Source organism: Mytilus galloprovincialis, chromosome 12 (genome assembly GCF_965363235.1).
Source record: "Mytilus galloprovincialis chromosome 12, xbMytGall1.hap1.1, whole genome shotgun sequence".
Classification (NCBI taxonomy): Eukaryota; Metazoa; Mollusca; class Bivalvia; order Mytilida; family Mytilidae; genus Mytilus; species Mytilus galloprovincialis.
This window is the reverse complement of record NC_134849.1, coordinates 49,909,030-49,923,649: the sequence shown is the minus strand read 5'-3', so window position 1 is coordinate 49,923,649 and position 14,620 is coordinate 49,909,030. Positions and strand designations below refer to the sequence as shown.

The 14,620-nt window shown below is 32.0% G+C and overlaps 1 long non-coding RNA gene across 1 annotated transcript; it reads right to left on the bottom strand.

The window, feature by feature from the left end:
* Nucleotides 1–1,686: 1,686 nt before the first annotated feature.
* On the bottom strand, nucleotides 1,687–14,186 carry LOC143054100 (uncharacterized). The gene is made up of 4 exons (XR_012971566.1): nucleotides 14,055–14,186; nucleotides 4,874–5,012; nucleotides 3,020–3,069; nucleotides 1,687–1,810 (listed from the first exon to the last, which is right to left on the bottom strand). It is a non-coding gene; the product is annotated as an uncharacterized LOC143054100 (long non-coding RNA).
* Between the last annotated feature and the right edge of the window lie 434 nt (nucleotides 14,187–14,620).

The window sequence follows — 14,620 nt, the reverse complement described above, 5'->3', positions numbered from 1 at the left end:
ATAAACAAAACATATACAGACTGTATATGGGATTCACAGACAATAAAAAGACTAGATGTATCTTACAACCATAGAAATGCAAAGACTGTTTTAAAAACCATGTGCAGACTATTTACATTCAGATAACTTTAAAGAACCACAGACAATACATTCAGACTGTGAAGGAGAACCACAAACAAAACACACTAACGTACCTTACAATTAGACAATACTTAAGAACACATGCAATACATATAAGTTTGAGCGGATTAACGACCAACTATAATGTAAGTTTTTTTTACACATTGTTGTCAATATAATCGAATTTTATACATGTGAGAGGTTAAGCTAGCTATAAAACCAGTTTCGTTTAAAGCCACCAGTTTCAAAATCAGAAAATGTCTGTACCATTTCAGTAAAAAGACAGGTATTATACCAAATATGTCCGTTTTTTAAGCATTGTTATAAATAAATGGAATTTGATGTGACAGTCATTCAAGCGAGAGGTTTAGCGCTATAAAACCAGGTTAAATCCACCATTTTCTGCATTTGAGAATGCAGGTACAAAATCAGGAATATACAAATACAAATATAACAGTTGTTGTTTATTCATTTGATGCATTTCATCATTTGATGTATTTCATCATTTGATGTATTTCATCATTTGATTTTGCCATTTGATTGCTTTCCTTTTTGAATTTTTACTCGGAGTTCAGTATTCATTTATTTCACCTTTTATGTATTCTGTTTGATGTGTTTTTGCCTTTGATCAGGAACGTTCCATTTCTGCTTTTCCTAGGAGCTCTGTATTTTTGTATTTTACTTCATACAAATCAAGCATATTCTTTTTGCTCTGCATGTTCTTAATTTGTGTAACGGAAGGAGACCCATATCATGCGTTATTCTAATACATGAAGAAAATCTTGAAGTAATCTTTCAATTAAACATTGTTTTACACATGCTTAAAACTTAAAAACTTGAAATGTGATATGTTTATCAAGAAGATAACTATCCAATGGAGACTTTCAACAATGGCAAAACACATACAATATTGTATAATGTAGTTCAAAGGAGAAAACCAACCATGTCATTAGTGTAAACAACACATTTAGAAAGTGAGTAGGTTAAAATCAATCCAGTTTAGTCTGATGTAAAATCATTCTGTAATTGCCAAAAGTGCATTTGATATAAAACATGTATAAGGCAATTTCCTATAAAAATTTAATTTCCAAGGGACATTACTAATAGTGAAAAAGTGGATTTGAAATGAATTTCAATCTAACCCTAATACTTGCTAAGATAAACCTTCAATATAAATTTCGTAGCAATCCTATGAATGATGTAGATTTGAAAAGGCTTTCCATGCAATTTTTCGTATAATTTATATTTCCAAGGGGAATAGCTCCTTCAATAATAATTATTTGGAACTGAATATGACTCCCCTATAAAAAGAATTCTAAACACTAACTTTCCTAGGAGCTACATTCAGTTAAAGGGTAATCAAGTATAAAGGTATATTAAAACTGCTTCTGCATCTTCTAGTTGTTACAGATACACATGTTAGAAAATAGTTAAAAAAGATATGCATTTGTCACTTTACTAGGAGAATCCAATGTTGTCAAAGAACACCAAGCATGAGAAGGAGAATTGGCATAAAGTATTTTTTAAAGAACATAATATAACATGATTTATTGTACATAACTCTTTAATACTAATTGAATATAACTATAACACAAATCGAAGTGCAGTACAATTAATCTCCTCTGTTCTGTAGACATTCTTGCCTCTCATTCTTTCTTAATTGTGTGGCAGGCACTAAATCTTGTTTAACCTAAAACATAACAATATGGTTCAGTTGAATAAATAATTATTCCAAAACAATACAAAATTTTAAAGTCCCAAACAGTTGACATTTGTTTTCCATCTAAGGACAAATAGGAGTGTTTCATCACTGCAATGGCAGAATCCCAAGACAGTATCAAAATGTAAAACTTATAGAAATACAATTCATTTGTGCGACCAATCATTTAAAGTTCAAATCATTTTTTTCTTGGGTAATTACTTTTCTTTGCTTTACAACTGTGATGATTAAAATATAAAGTGTGGTGATAGACAAACATAGAATGGTGAGAGACAAACATAGTGTGGTGATAGACAAACGTAGTGTGGTGATAGACAAAGATAGTGTGGTGATAGACAAACATAGTGTGGTGATAGACAAACATAGTGTGGTGATAGACAAAGATAGTGTGGTGATAGACAAAGGTAGTGTGGTGATAGACAATAGTTTGGTGATAGACAAACATAGTGTGGTGATAGACAAACATAGTGTGGTGATAGACAAACATAGTGTGGTGATAGACAAACATAGTGTGGTGATAGACAATAGTGTGGTGATAAACAATAGTGTGGTGATAGACAAACATAATATGGTGATAGATATACACAGTGTGTTGATTTATTATGTGTGGCGGTCGATATATTATATGTGGCCATAATTATATTATGTGTGGCAGTAGATACATAATATGTGGTGGTATATACATTATGTGTGTGCCAGCAGATGTATACTGTAGACAATGCTTCAAGTGCAATAACACTGAAACAATATATTTATAAGGTTTACTCATTTTGAATGTTACAATCATTGACCCCCAGTTAGTATATCATATTTGCTGCTTTTACTGAAAAGATGCCTGACATGATATTTACATAAAATATTGCATGACATTTTGGAGCGGTCATACCTTAAAAAACATTTCTTTTAAATTATTTCATTTCAACCAGGATTGTTTAAGTGCTTATTAACTCTTTACATACATATGTATAATACTTTGCTAATTAACTCTTTACATACATATGTATAATACTTTGCTAATTAACTCTTTACATACATGTGTATAATACTTTGCTAATTAACTCTTTACATACATATGTATAATACTTTGCTAATTAACTCTTTACATACGTATGTATAATACTTTGCTAATTAACTCTTTACATACATATGTATATTACTTTAAATTTCAATGAAGATTACCTTTTCCTTTTCTTCTATTTTCTATCTATCAAAAATCTTGTTTCACTTTTCTGAAGAAAAAAAATAATAACAATGATAGGTGTCACATTGAGTCATTTTAAGTTTAAAATCTAAATTAACATAAACAGATTTCTGTACAGAAACATGGATTATTATCATACTCATATCCACTTTCAAGTTGGAAGTTGAGAGATATACCCAGTGGTGTGAAAGACATAATGTATATATTGAGGTGAAAATATTAACAGTGAGCTGATAGATACTTTCAGTGAGGTGATACATATAAAATGAGCAATTGATTTACAAAGTGAGGTAATTGGTATTTTCAGTAAGGTGATATGATATATTGTGTGGATATATACATAGAGAATTTTGGGTAAATATAGAGAGAATGGGGATATATATAGAGAGTATGTGGTGATTGATATATGTAGTGTGGTGATTGATAAATAAAGTAAGGTGATAGGTGTTTATGTTGTGAAGATAAACATAGAGACTTCTGGGTTAGATATAGAGAGTGTGTGGTCATTGATAATTTTTGCGAGGTGAAAGTATATAAAGTACGGTGAAAGGTGTTTATAAAGTGGTCATAAACATATGGACTGTGGGGATAGATATGGAGATTATGGGCATATTATACGTATATAGAGAGTTTGATGTGATTGATATATTTAGTGAGGTGATTGATAAAAACAGGAAACTGATAGGTGTTTATGATGTGGCCATAAACATAGAAACTAGTGGGATAGATATTGAGAGTATGGGGATGGATATAGAGAGTGTGTGGTGATTGATATATAAAGTGAGGTGATGGATAAATAAAGTAAGTTGATATGTGTTTATAATGTGGTCATAAACACAGAGACTGTAGGGATAGATATCGAAAGTATGGGGATAGATATAGAGAGTATGTGGTGATTGTTATATAAAGTGAGGTGATGGATAAATTAAGTAAGGTAATCTAAGGTGTTTATTATGTGGAGATATACAGAGAGACTTTTGGGGTAGATATAGAGAGTATGGGGATATATATAGAGAGTATGGGGATATATATAGAGAGTGTGGTGATTGATATATAAAGTGAGGTGATTGATAAATAAAGTAAAAGGGAAGCTTTTGTATTATCCTGAGATATACATAGAGATTATTATGATATATACATAATGACTGTTGGCATCAGAATGGAGAGTGTAGTGATAGATAATCATAGTATGGGGATAGCTATTGAGACTGTAGTGATAGATAATCATAGTATGGGGATAGCTATTGAGACTGTAGTGATAGATGGTCATAGTATGGGGATAGCTATTGAGACTGTAGTGATAGATAATCATAGTATGGGGGTAGCTATTGAGACTGTAGTGATAGATGGTCATAGTATGGGGATAGCTATTGAGACTGTAGTGATAGATAATCATGGTATGGAGATAGCTATTGAGACTGTAGTGATAGATAATCATAGTATGGGAATAGCTATTGAGACTGTAGTGATAGATAATCATGGTATGGAGATAGCTATTGAGACTGTAGTGATATATAATCATAGTATGGGAATAGCTATTGAGACTGTAGTGATAGATAATCATGGTATGGAAATAGCTATTGAGACTGTAGTGATATATAATCATAGTATGGGGATAGCTATTGAGACTGTAGTGATATATAATCATAGTATGGGGGTAGCTATTGAGACTGTTGGGATAAATGATCATAGTATGGGGGTAGCTATTGAGACTGTTGGGATATATATGGAGAGTGTGGTGATGAATGCAGCGACTGTAGCAATGGAGGAATATATTAAACACCACACTGTATATATCTTTTTTTGAGTATCATTTTATAAAAATACTTTACCATCACTATTGCTGAGTGCTGCTTGTTTGTAAATCATTTAACTATTCTTGTTATTGCATTTAAAATTAGATGTACCCATGTCCTTTCTTCCATTTTCACCAATGACCTCTAAATCCTTGCAAAATGTTGTTTGGTATTTCTGTAAGAAGAACACAAATATAAATAATCAATTTGATAATTGCTACATGATTAGTATACAAGCTTATACAAACATATCTCAGTGGACATTGCATATCTGCATATCTCCTTCCATTGTAAATTATACAATGACCAGTACATTTCTCTGACTTATAGAAGATACAACAAGTTATAGTATACAGTCTGGTGAAAAATAGATAAATAATGATGATAGATATAATCATTGTGTTACTATAAATATGATATGATGGTGATAAAAAGATATAGATAGGTGATAAGTGTGGACTTAGTTATAGTGGGATTATGTGTATATATGTTACAGTGAATTTGTATAATCAGGGATTATGTAGAATCCCTGATTTTTCAGGGAATATGTAGAATCACTAAAATCATTAGTAATTATATATAATCCCTGAAAATGACCAGTGATTTTACATAATCACTGAACATTTGAATAATTATTCTACAAATTCCCTTATATAATTTCAGGGATAATGAATAATTTAAGGATTCTTTGTTTAATAAAAAAAAATAAAAATAAATATATACAGAACAAATTAATTCGTTCATAGTGTGTTAATTTACGTTTTTTTTTATTGAGTTAAGCCTTCCAATTGATATTTATCGTGTGTTTTTCTATGTTGTGATGTTTTACTATTGTTTCAGAAAAAGGTAGACGGTTTGGTATCATTAAAACGTTTAATCCCGCTGCAAATGTTTGCACCTGTCCTAAGTCAGGAATCTGATGTACAGTAGTTGTCATTTGTTCATGTAATTTATACATGTTTCTCGGTTTTTTTTTATATTAGACCGTTGGTTTTCCCGTTTGAATGGTTTAACACGTCTAGTAATTTTGGAACCCTTTATAGCTTGATGTTCGGTCTGAGCCAAGGCTCCGTGTTGAAGGCCGTACATTGAACTATAATGGTTTACTTTTATAAATTGTTATTTGGATTGAGAGTTGTCTCATTGGCACTCATACCACATCTTCCTATATCTATCAAATTATCATTTTATTTACTTTCATATTCCTTGCCAGATGAAATAATGTTGCTTTTTAACACAGAGGATGCCATTGGTCTTAAAGATATAACCATACAGGGTTTCGAGATAAAGTTGAAGACTTCAAAATTAATAATATCAAGATTCCCTTTATAGCGATAACTTTACATATATTGTTTGTTTTTAAAAGCCAGCGTCAAATGGATATTGATGTTCTATTTGTAAATCTACAGAGCATGTTATTTGTTGTACATGTAAAACAAATGGTGAAGAAGATCATGGAAAATCTGCATTTTGGTGTTTTTTTTGTTTTTTTTTCTCTCAAATGAACAAGAAATTCAAACAAAGAGAACTTACGCATTTAAATGTAAAGAAAAACTAAAGATTGATAATTAGAACAAAATTGTAGAGGAAGCATGAATTTGGTTTAATGTTCTCATAGCAATTCCACACGGTAAAAAAGGAAAGGAAATCCCCCAAGAAACATAATTGTAATTGTTCACCAAGAAAAAAGGATATCGCCTGTCCAAAAAAACATAGAGTCTTGCAAGAACCAGTTCGAGGTTGCTAATTCTCTTATTTTTTGGAATACCTACATATGTTTTTACTGAACACTTTATTTCTCTTAGGCGGGTCATAAAATCTGATTCCGATCGACGATATGTCAAGGTAAATGTTTTCTAAAATATGTATATTGTTGTAAAAGCAGATGTAAAGCATATTATTTTAATATATTGTGTTTAACATTTTGAAATATATTGTGCCTAACATTTAAAAAATAAAAAAAGTTATAATTTTGATATTTTGTGCTTAACATTTTACAATTTATGTTTATACAGTGTAATGCTGTTTTAATATATGATTTTATAGCATACATTATTTGACTTTTATTCATTTTCTTTATAAATAAAACTATTTCTTCATTTCAGTTATTATGTATAATCCCTGACGTTTTTTCTAGTGATTATACATAATCCCTGAAAATTTTAGTGATTATATATAATCCCTAAACTGGTCAGTGATTCTACATAATCACTGAAATTTTCAGGGATTCTACATAATCACTGATTATACAAATTCACTGTAACATATATACAGTGAGGTAAAGGATCCACAGAATAGTATAAAGATATATACAGTGTGATGATATATAAACAAAAGGATGATATATATATATATATATATATATATATATATATATATATATATATATATATATATATATATATATATATATGCTGTGTGGTGACATATATAGCAATGGTGTTGTGATTGATTTAAGCAGTGCATTTAGTTAAAAGATACATATGTGGAGGGGATACATATATAAAATATGGTGAAAAATTATCAACAGTGAGGTCAAGAAAATATTTTCAAGGATGTCATCTATAATACTAAAATTACGAGGTCCAATTTGTCAGCTGTCATCACGTAAAAACGATGAATCAAAGAATTCAACTTTATATATAAATAATATAGTACAAAGGTGTAGATTAAAAATTACACCACTCCAGGCCCTTTTGTTTTCCACGTAATTAATATTGCTAATAATTAAGAAGTTCCGGGTCGAGTCCGATACCGATACCAATAGTATATTCATCTGTTTAATTTTCTGCATTTGACAGGCGCACCACCAAACGGTGTATTCAGGATATGCTGTATACACGGGTCATAATCACAGGGTTGACAATACTAAATTGTCAAATTGTTACCTATTGTAGTATTTTAATCAGTAAGACTTTATAAGATAACAATACGAATACTAAAAATAAGGCGTATAGGTACAGTTTTCAATTTGTTAGCGGGCATGACGTAAAACAGCGAATCAAATAATTCAACTTTATTTATAACTAATATAGGACAATGCTGTTGATAAAACAAATACTCCATCCCAGGACTTTTCATTTTCCAAATAATTAATATTACCAATAATTGATTAGTTCCAGTTAGACGGGTTCAAACAGAAAGATTTGAAAGCAGAGAAAACTGTGATAGCTATATCTTATAATCAGCATGACTTTATCAGATGACAATACTAATACAAAAATAAGTCTTGCGCATAGTTATATACTTTAATTCAGTCACGGACCCATGATATCACGGGTGTGTTCTAGTATATATATAAAATGAGGAAATAGATATATAAATTAAGGTGAAAGATATATAAAGTGAGATGATAAAGTGAGAGGATAGATATACAAATTGTGGTGACAGATACACAGTGTGGTGCTATATGTATAAAGTGAGGTGATAGAGATATAAAATGTAGTGGTAGATGTACAGTGTGGTGATAGATATATTAAATAAGGTGATATAAAATGAGGTGGTATATTAATAAAATGAGGTCTTACTTATATAGACTGAGATGATAGATATACAAAGTATGGTGACATATATACAGGGTGGTGATAGATATACAAAGTGTTGTGACATATGATCAGTTAGGTGATAGATGTATAAGGTGTTATGATAGATATATAAAGTGTGATGATAGATATATAAAGTGTGATGATAGATATATAAAGTGTGGTGATAGATACATAAAGTGTTGTGACATATGATGAGTTAGGTGATAGATGTATATAGTGTGGTGTGGTGATAGATATATACAGTGTGTTGATAGATATATAAAGTAAGGTGATTAATGATAGAGTGATACTAGATTATGCCACTGTCCCAGATTAGGGGAGGGTTGGGATCCCGCTCACATGTTTAACACCGCCACATTATATATGTATGTGCCTGTCCCAAGTCAGGAGCCTGTAATTCAGTGGTTGTTGTTTGTTTATGTGTCACATATTTGTTTTTCTTTTATTTTTTTCTAACATGAATAAGACCATTAGTTTTCTCGTTTAAATTGTCTTATTGGGGACTTTTATAGCTGACTATGGGGTATCGGGTTTGCTCATTGTTGAAGGACGTATGGTGACCTATAGTTGTTAATGTTTGTGTCATTTTGGTCTTTTTGTTGGTAGTTGTCAGTTGTCTCATTGGCAATCATACCACATCTTCTTTTTTAAATATAGAGTGTGATGATTGATGATACAGAGTGGTGATAGATATATACAGAGAGGTGAAAACTGATACAGAGTGATAATAGATATATACAATGTTGTGATTGATGATACAGAGTGGTGAAGGATGATACACAGTGGTGATAATTATAAACAATATGGTGACTGATGATACAGAGTGGTGATAGATACATACAGAGAGGTGATAGCTATATACAGTGTGGTAATTGGTGATACAGAGTGGGGATAGATGTCTAGTGTGGTGATACATATAAACAATATGGTGACTGATGATACAGAGTGGTGAAAGATATATACACTATGACGATTGATGATACAGAGTGGTGATAGATACATACAGAGAGGTGATAGCTATATACAGTATGGTTATTGGTGATAACGAGTTGGGATAGATGTCTAGTGTGGTGATACTGATAGAGATAAACAATATGGTGACTGATGATACAGAGTGGTGAAAGATATATTCACTATGACAATTGATGATACAGAGTGGTGATAGATATATACAGTAAGGTGATTAATTATACAGAGTGGTGATAGATATGTAGAGTGTGGTCATAGATATCTATTCCTCAATTTGGTGTCCTACAGATACAGTCCTACATATATCGCTAGGCTGTATTTATATACTATACAGATATCAGTCATGTGGTGTGCTTTAATATGTTCTGTATGTTTTTCAAATATCTCTATATAGCAATAAGAATCCCACCCATTTTCTGAAAAGATACACACACAAACACCAGTCTTTTCTACGATGACAATAATAGTTTTCAAAATTGCAATGTGTATGATTGTGCAACATAATCAACCATACTGAAAAACAGATAGTTACAATGATAGGTGCCGAACTGAATCACTTTTAGTTTTCAGCAAACATACACAGATTGCTGTAAATATACATTAATCATTAGTATGCTTATATACATTTTCAAATTGGTATAAACATGGTTTTAACAGATACACATAGAGTTGTGATAGCCTTATACAGTAAGAGGATAAACCAAACATATTAAGTATGGGGATAGACAAAAATAAATTGAATTGAGGTGATATGTATATAGAAGTTGGTGATAGATAAATGAAGTTAAGATATCATGTTAGGTGATAAATATATAGACTGTGGTGATGGCTATATCATATGAGGTGATGGATATAAAAATTGAGGTGATAAATAAAAAAAGTGTGGTGATAGATAAAGAAAGTGAGGTAATATATAAAGAATGTGAGGTGATAAATAAAGAAAGTAGGGTTATAGATATGTAAAGTGTGGTAACAGATGTATAAAGAGAGGTGATTGATATATTATATGTGTTGATAGATAATAGAAAGTGTGGTGATAGATACATAAATTGAGGTCATAAGATATATGAAGTGTAGTTACAAATGTATAAAAAGTGGTATATTGGGTATGGTTATAGATATATGAGGTGATGTAAATTAATGTGTAGTGACAAATTATAAAAAAAGGTGACAGATTTATAAAGTGTGGTGACAGATATATATAAAGTTAGGTGAAAGTTAGTTGATTGATATATGAAGGGTGGTGATATATATAATACATGTATATTGTGTAATCATACGTTTTTTGATTGAGTAAAGTCTGCCAATTGATATTTTATCGTATGTTTTTCTATGTTGTGATGTTATGCTATTGTTTCAAAAAAAGGGAGAAGGTTTGGATCCATTAAAACGTTTAATCCCGCTGCAAATGTTTGCACCTGTCCTAAGTCAGGAATCTGATGTACAGTAGTTGTCGTTTGTTTATGTAATATATACGTGTTTCTCGTTTTGTTTATATAGATTAGACCGTTGGTGTTCCGGTTTGAATGGTTTTACACTAGTAATTTTGGGGCCCTTTATAGCTTGTTGTTCTGTGTGAGCCAAGGCTTCGTGTTGAAGGCCATACTTTAACCTATAATGGTTTACTTTTTAAATTGTTATTTGGATGGAGAGTTGTCTCATTGGCACTCACACCACATCTTCCTATATCTATATATATATAAAGTGTGGGGACAGATTTATAAAGTGTGGTGACAAATATATTGAGTGAGGTGATAGATGTATTTAGTTTGATGATAGATATATAAAGTATAGTGATAGATATATAAAATGAGTTGATAGATATATATATAGTGACCTGATGGATATATTAAGTGTGGTGATGGATATGTTAAGAGTAGTGACAGATATATAAAGTGTGGTGACAGATATAAAATGTGTAGTGACAGATGAATGGTGTAGTGATAAATGAAGAATGGGGTGATAGATGTATAAAGTTTAGTGAGAGATAAATATAAAGTGAGGTGATTGATATATAAAGTGAGGTGATAGATATATAAAGTGTGGTGAAAGATTTATAAAGTGTGGTGACATATATATAAAGTGAGGTGATAGATATATAAGGTGTGGTGATGTATATATAATGTTTGGTGACAGATATAAAAAGTGTGCTGAAATATTTATTAAGTGTGAAGACAGATATATCAAGTGTGGTGACATATATATAAAGTATGGTGACATATATATAAGGTGTGGTGATAGATATAAAAAGTGTGGTAATAGATAAATAAAGTGGGGTGACAGATAAATTAATTTGGGTGAAAGATACATAAAGTATGGTGACAGATATATAAGGTGTGGTGACAGATATATAAAGTGTGGTGACAGATAAATAAAGTGTGGTGTCAGATATATAAAGTCTGGTGACAGATATATAAGGTGTAGTGATAAATATATAAAGTGAGGTGATAGATATATATATATATATATATAGAGTGATTGATATATAAGGTGTGGTGACAGATATATAAAGTGTGGTGATAGATATATAAAGTCCGGTGACAGATATATAAGGTGTGTACAGAGTGGTGTTATATATATTCAGTGTGGAGATTTTAATATATTGGTGATATAGAGTGTAGTGATAAATAAAGTGAGGTGATAGATATTTATATTGGTGATACATATAAAAACAGAAGGATGATAGATATATACACTGGTGATAGATGTTTGAAATGGTGATATATATATACAATTGGTAATATATGTTTACATTGGTGATAAAAAATAAATATTTTTTTATTATGAAGATTTTTTCAACTCGTTTTATGGCATTCCCGACCTGATGATTATTTTCATTTAATCTAGGTGTGTTTAGTTTTATCTTAGTTGTTCATTGGTCAATATTTGATTATGACGTCAAATTTTCAGGCTTTTGAAATTCCCATTGTGACGACATGAAGACAGAAAAACAGATTTCACCACCTAATCTCTTGCAATACCATATTTATCCACTCTTGACAGTGTCAAAATTAATTGATTTTGATATCACCTAAAGGAATGTGTACATTTTTATAGTCATGCACCCAAAACTACTGTTATAAACGTCATTTGCCAATTTTTTTTAAGGTTATTTGTGATTTCCAGATTTCCCAGGGATTACAAGTATCACCCTCATACATGACCAGGGGTAGGAGGGGTCCTGATCCCTTAAACATGAAATCCCGATTTTTAAATAAATTTAAATTCTGACATCCAGAAATTCAAAAATAGAATTCCCGTATCTCATTATAGATCCCAAAATCCTGAGCCTAAAAACACCAGATCCTGGAGTCCCGATAAAGGTCCTCTCCCCCCATATACATGCATGATCCATATCCATCTTTTTAAAACTTCCTTGACAGAATTAATAGGTAACACAGCAAATGACCAAGCAACTGCATACACTGATGGATCATGCATGGGAAACCCTGGACCATGTGGAGCTGGTGCAATCATATACACAGAAGACTCAAGACCAGCCATACGACTACACAGACCTGTCGCTCAAAGAGGATCCATCTTACTAGCAGAGCTTGTAGCAATTGTAATGGTACTGGAATTTTGTATACTGGAAAGACTACACAACACCATCACCACACTTAAGATCTTCTCTGACAGTCAAAGTGCTGTAGGACTCCTCACACTAAATTGGGCACCCAAATCCTATATTGATGTGATTCGAGACATCAAAGAACACATCGAAGACTTAAGAACTAAAGGGATGGAAATTTGCATCCTATGGACACCAGGACATGCAAATATTCAAGGGAACGATGAAGCGGACTTATTGGCAAAGCAAGCAGCAGAAGAAGCAACACAACTCTTGCCAAAAAACAATATTATTACCCTTCAAGACGTAAAACAAGGTGCACACAAGAGTGTCATGCAGAAATGGCAAAGACGATGGGAACTAAGAGACACAGGAAGAGACCTCTTTGATATAACACCAAACGTCAAAAACATCCCAATCTTTGACTTTCCTTCCAAAGAAATCTTCAGCATCCTTATACAACTTAGAACTGGCTACACAACCCTTAATTATTATAAACAACGCACAGGGCAAGACACCACCGACTTATGCAGCTGTGGAATTAAGGAAACACAACAGCACTACCTCACAGAGTGCCCCAACTACGAGAGTTATAGAGAAGAAATGTACCAGCAAATTACAAAGGAAATTGGAATACGCAAGATCAACACATGCACCCTGCTAGGAAGACTAGACCACGAAAACACAGAAGAATATAAACGGAAGTTAGAAATCATTTCGGCCTTTATCTCAAAAACAGGACGTTTCGACTTACCCGAACATCCGCAACCTCAATCGTAACAGCAATAACAAAATTAAAGTACATGGAGGAAAATACATGGAGGAAGATACACATAGGGCGTAATATGCACCAATGAGAAGAGTTGTGCCATAAGGCCATAAGATTGAGGATTGAGGATTCCTGGACGCCGCAAGAAATCATTTGGTCACCTCCTATGAACACTGACATGATAATTACACATGAAAAGTATTTATTGTCGGACTCTTTTGAACCAGATCACATTTTGTAGTTTGAAAAGGAAAAGGAAAAGGGGGGGTGGGGGGTGAAGCCTCCTTTCCTAGTTAAAATGTTATTTTGCATTTTGAGTTGATCATGTATGTTTTCATTGTTACAATGCATTATTTTTCAAACCTTTCACATGTTTTTGTTATGTGTGCTCTTAAGGACTCGAAAGAGAGCCACTTCAGCAAATGAGCACGACGTGTATTTTCTTTCGCAGATAAATGTAAATAAAAGCGTACAAATCTATCTCCACATAGGAGATTTTTTTCAAAAAGTGAAAGTAGAAATAACCGGATCCGCCCAATTCCGGCCGCGCATGCGCACAAATGCGAGGTTACAGTCCGGGTTACAATATCTATAACCTTGTATATTATATACCTCGTAAAAGATACAAGTAACCTTCCGATTTTGTCATAATCTCCAAAAAAAAAAATTATTTTGAAACCAAATGTCGTTATCTAATGATATTTCATCAATTAAAAAAAGTGACAAAATAGGTGTTTCCTTTAACATTCAATTTATAAATTTTTATTTTGCCATTTCTTTTTTTGCATGCCGAATCAATGTGCACGCAACTTCGGAGCTACGATCTTTTTCTGAATGAGCTTCATCAACACTTGTAACTAGGTTGTCAAACTAATATCCGGGATTGACGGAAAAGACACCAACAGTCTCCGATTCCGATCGACCAACTC